This window comes from Chelmon rostratus, chromosome 12 (assembly GCF_017976325.1).
Source record: "Chelmon rostratus isolate fCheRos1 chromosome 12, fCheRos1.pri, whole genome shotgun sequence".
Classification (NCBI taxonomy): domain Eukaryota; kingdom Metazoa; phylum Chordata; class Actinopteri; order Chaetodontiformes; family Chaetodontidae; genus Chelmon; species Chelmon rostratus.
This window is the reverse complement of record NC_055669.1, coordinates 2,697,813-2,703,301: the sequence shown is the minus strand read 5'-3', so window position 1 is coordinate 2,703,301 and position 5,489 is coordinate 2,697,813.

Sequence of the window (5,489 nt, the reverse complement as noted above, 5' to 3'; positions counted from 1 at the left end):
TGTTTCGCAGGGGAGCCGGAAGTCCTCAGACAATATGAGGCTTGGACACGACAAAAGGGATCTGCCGGGGAATCCGGCAGGTCCGTTTGGACAGGTTTTGGCAAATGTTTCGCAGGTGAGCCGAAACTCCTCATATAATATGAGTCTTGGACACGACAAAAAGCATCAGCCGGAGAAAAAAACTGAGGTACGTTTACTGGACTTTTGTTTCCACAGGGACAAAACCTGAGGTACGTTTACTGAACTTTTGTTTCCACTGATTTTTGCAGATGTTTCCCAGGAGAGCCCCGGTGATGGTGAGGATGGAAAAGCCCCAGGTCTGTGTTGTCGGCTCGCAGTTTGAGGGAGAACTGCTGAGCCCCGGAGATTACGAGAAAGACCAAGCGCCGGGGGGACCAAGCTCAGGTACGTTTGCTAAACTTTTGTTTTCACAGGTTTTGGCAGATGTTTCGCAGGGGAGCCGGAAGTCCTCAGACAATATGAGGCTTGGACACGACAAAAGGCATCTGCCGGCAGACAACAACTGAGGTAGCCTCCGTTTATTTCACTTTTTTTCCACAGGTTTATCTTCAAATATCTTATTGTTTTAAGATAAACCTGAAAAGATGTTAACCCATCTTTAATGTACTGAAGCCCCTCAGACAATATTAGACTTGGAGAGGATGACGAGCATTTGCTGAGGGACAACAACTGTGGTACATTAACTTAACTTGTGTTTGGACAGGTTTTGGCAGATGTTTCTCAGGTGAGCCGAAACTCCTCATATAATATGAGTCTTGGACACGACAAAAAGCATCAGCCGGAGAAAAAAACTGAGGTACGTTTACTGGACTTTTGTTTCCACAGGGACAAAACCTGAGGTACGTTTACTGAACTTTTGTTTCCACTGATTTTTGCAGATGTTTCCCAGGAGAGCCCCGGTGATGGTGAGGATGGAAAAGCCCCAGGTCTGTGTTGTCGGCTCGCAGTTTGAGGGAGAACTGCTGAGCCCCGGAGATTACGAGAAAGACCAAGCGCCGGGGGGACCAAGCTCAGGTACGTTTGCTAAACTTTTGTTTTCACAGGTTTTGGCAGATGTTTCGCAGGGGAGCCGGAAGTCCTCAGACAATGTGAGGCTTGGACACGACAAAAGGCATCTGCCGGGGGACAACAACTGAGGTAGCCTCCGTTTATTTCACTTTTTTTCCACAGGTTTATCTTCAAATATCTTATTGTTTTAAGATAAACCTGAAAAGATGTTAACCCATCTTTAATGTACTGAAGCCCCTCAGACAATATTAGACTTGGAGAGGATGACGAGCATTTGCTGAGGGACAACAACTGTGGTACATTAACTTAACTTGTGTTTGGACAGGTTTTGGCAGATGTTTCGCAGGTGAGCCGAAACTCCTCATATAATATGAGTCTTGGACACGACAAAAAGCATCAGCCGGAGAAAAAAACTGAGGTACGTTTACTGGACTTTTGTTTCCACAGGGACAAAACCTGAGGTACGTTTACTGAACTTTTGTTTCCACTGATTTTTGCAGATGTTTCCCAGGAGAGCCCCGGTGATGGTGAGGATGGAAAAGCCCCAGGTCTGTGTTGTCGGCTCGCAGTTTGAGGGAGAACTGCTGAGCCCCGGAGATTACGAGAAAGACCAAGCACCGGGGGGACCAAGCTCAGGTACGTTTGCTTAACTTTTGTTTCCACAGGTTTTGGCAGATGTTTCGCAGGGGGGCCAAAAGTCCTCAGACAATATGAGGCTTGGACACGATGAAGAGCATCGGCCGGGGGACAACACCTGAGGTAGCCTACGTTTATTTTCACTTTGGAAATTTTTTATACTGGTTGTTGTTTCGATTACACTGGTTGTTGTTTTTTATCACTGGTTGTGTTTTTGTATTACTGGTTGTTGTTTTTATTATGCTACTCTTTGTTTTATTATGCTGGTTGTTGTGTTTTTATCACTGTTTATTGTATTTATTTTACAGGTTGTTGTTGTTTTATATTGGTTGTTGTTTATATTATACTTGTTGTTGTTCATATTATGCTGGTTGTTTATTATCACTGGTTGTTGTATTTTTATTGCAGGTTGTTTTTCATTATACAGGCAGTTATTTTTATTCCATTGGTTATTGTATTTTTATTATACTTATTGTTGTTTTTGTTATATTAGTTGTTATATTTATTACACTGGTTATTGTATTTTTATTACTGGATGTTGTTTCTATTGTACTGATTGTTATTTTCATTATATTGGTTGTTGTTTTTATGATACTGGTTTTTGTTTGTATTATACTAGTTTTTGTTTTTATGATGCTGCTTGTTGTTTTTTATCACTAGTTGTTGTGTTTATAGCACTGGTTGGTGTTCTCCGAGTAGTGTTTACAGGAGTGTTTACGACGGTTTGCTGTGTTTTAAAAGGTTTCACTGGATTTAGGTCTGGTGGCCACCTTTTAATATAGCGGCTGTGGCGAGCACAACCTTCACACTGCCCCAGAGGAGATGTGAGCCCCGGTGATGCTGAGGATGGAAAAGCGCCAGGTCTGTGTTGTCGGCTCGCAGTTTGAGGGAGTACTGCTGAGCCCCGGAGATTACGAGAAAGACCAAGCGCCGGGGGGACCAAGCTCAGGTACGTTTACTTAACTTTTGTTTCCACAGGTTTTGGCAGATGTTTCGCAGGGGGGCCGGAAGTCCTCAGACAATATGAGGCTTGAACACGACAAAAGGCATCTGCCGGGGGACAAAAACTGAGGTAGCCTCCGTTTATTTCACTTTTTTTCCACAGGTTTATCTTCAAATATCTTATTGTTTTAAGATAAACCTGAAAAGATGTTAACCCATCTTTAATGTACTGAAGCCCCTCAGACAATATTAGACTTGGAGAGGATGACGAGCATTTGCTGAGGGACAAAAACTGTGGTACTTACTTAACTTGTGTTTGGACAGGTTTTGGCAGATGTTTCGCAGGTGAGCCGAAACTCCTCATATAATATGAGTCTTGGACACGACAAAAAGCATCAGCCGGAGAAAAAAACTGAGGTATGTTTACTGGACTTTTGTTTCCACAGGGACAAAACCTGAGGTACGTTTACTGAACTTTTGTTTCCACTGATTTTTGCAGATGTTTCCCAGGAGAGCCCCGGTGATGGTGAGGATGGAAAAGCCCCAGGTCTGTGTTGTCGGCTCGCAGTTTGAGGGAGAACTGCTGAGCCCCGGAGATTACGAGAAAGACCAAGCGCCGGGGGGACCAAGCTCAGGTACGTTTGCTAAACTTTTGTTTTCACAGGTTTTGGCAGATGTTTCGCAGGGGAGCCGGAAGTCCTCAGACAATATGAGGCTTGGACACGACAAAAGGCATCTGCCGGCGGACAACAACTGAGGTAGCCTCCGTTTATTTCACTTTTTTTCCACAGGTTTATCTTCAAATATCTTATTGTTTTAAGATAAACCTGAAAAGATGTTAACCCATCTTTACTGTACTGAAGCCCCTCAGACAATATTAGACTTGGAGAGGACGACGAGCATTTGCTGAGGGACAACAACTGAGGTACATTTACTTAACTTGTGTTTGGACAGGTTTTGTATGGAAGCAAATCTGTGCCATCAGAGTATGAATTTGAATTTTTAGCACTGAATTTTTTTGCATTGAATTTCTGGCACTGAAATTTTTTTTGCATCGAAATCAGACTATGAATTTTAAAAGTCATCGAATTTCAAGCATTGAATTTTATTTGATTCTGATTTTTTTCCAATGTCTAAAACAATTCAGTGTAAAAAAAATTCAATGTCTCAAAAAATTCAATGTCTCAAAAAAAAATCAGTGCTGAAAATTCAGTGTCTCCAAAGATTCAGTGTCGAAAATTCAGTGTCAAAAATTCAGAGTCAACATCCGGGTAACAAAACAGAAGCAATTGATCCCTGATTAAAATCGTTCAACAACCAGCCAATCACGTTACGCTCCACCTGTGACCTGTGACCCCAAAACAGAGAGCGGTGAAGCTCACCCAGCTATGGCGACAGCAGGCAGAAACGACGGCCCTTTGGTGAGTGTATTTACTCGTTATTTACCATTTTTGTTCAAAAAATTCAGTAACAGATATTACCGGACTCGTTGCACATTAACAGAAGTTCTTGAGCAGTATCTGCAGAGAACGTATTATGAGGTGCCGTCCGTTAAAACGGTTAGCAATTAGCTAACGCTATGTTAAGATGTGACTGGCAAGAAGTATTTGTTCGTTTGTTTAACCGCAGACTATTAAGTTACAGGCTACTTCACATTTCCCAAAACATTAAAAGAAGGCGCAAATGATTTAATTACAGCGATAACTCGTAACAGCACGTGTCATACTAGCTCATAAGTTAGTGATGACAACTACAAGCAACAAAGGTTGTTTGTAATGAATGAAACAAACAAGTACAACGTAGCCTAGGGCTCGGCTATGAGTTGGCAGCGCAGCTATAGCCCAGATTGGAATTTTTCTAACAGTTATCTTCAGTTGGCAAGCGGCCAAATCAGTCGACTTGTGTATAAGTCTTAAGTGTGGCAATATTTTGTGTATTTTCTGTTCTGGTTTATTCATTTTTTCCGCTCCTTTCTGAATCACTTTGCGACTTTTTTTTTCTTGAAATGTCTTTATATAAATGTATTTTTCTTTGAGCCAAACGTTGGAGTGGAAATGTCTCCCTTCCTCCTGAGTCCCAGGAAAAATATATTTCATTTAATTTTTGACATAAATTAAGTGTTGGGTGGTTAAAATACACATTGCAAAGAAAAAATGCTTCATTCAAATTTTAAAGCATGTACACGTAATTGGACAACAGGATATAATTATTCTTGGTGTACTGTGAAATACTGCAGTCTCTATGGCTCAGGGCAGCATTATCTGGTGTAATTCTGCATACTTTCTGACACAGGCATAAACTTGAGGAGAAAGACAAAGTACAAACAATATTTTAGCACAATTAACATCACAGTGGGATATATCACTTGAGAATATCTTCAGTGATTCTGTAAATAATTGTCTCTGTTTTATCAAAGTCTGTCTACTGAAAAATATTCCAAAAAACATAAGTGCAAAGTTGTGACTTCCACTACAGAGGACATTTATAAATTAGCATTTTTCATATAAAATTAATGTGCTCAGCTGTGAACATTTACTCAGATAAGATGTTTACTTACTTGAAATAATAGAAATATAACATGTTGTTTACTTAATGTTGTAATGTTTTATTTAAAAATATCATGCTTACCATTATTTTTTTCCATATGATGAAGCAATTAATATTACAGATTACACATATTCCAAACATCAGGTCTTACAATCATGAATTTGCTTCTCTATTGGTAATTTTCTCTTTTGTTTTTCTTTGCTAGGAATTCCTGCTTAATTACCTGTTAGAGAGACTTCGCTCTCGACTGGAGCATATTCTGGGACGCATGCCTCTGGATCTGGACTTCTTAGAGTTCACTTGCACACAAGAGCTTGTGTTTTTAAATGCGGTAT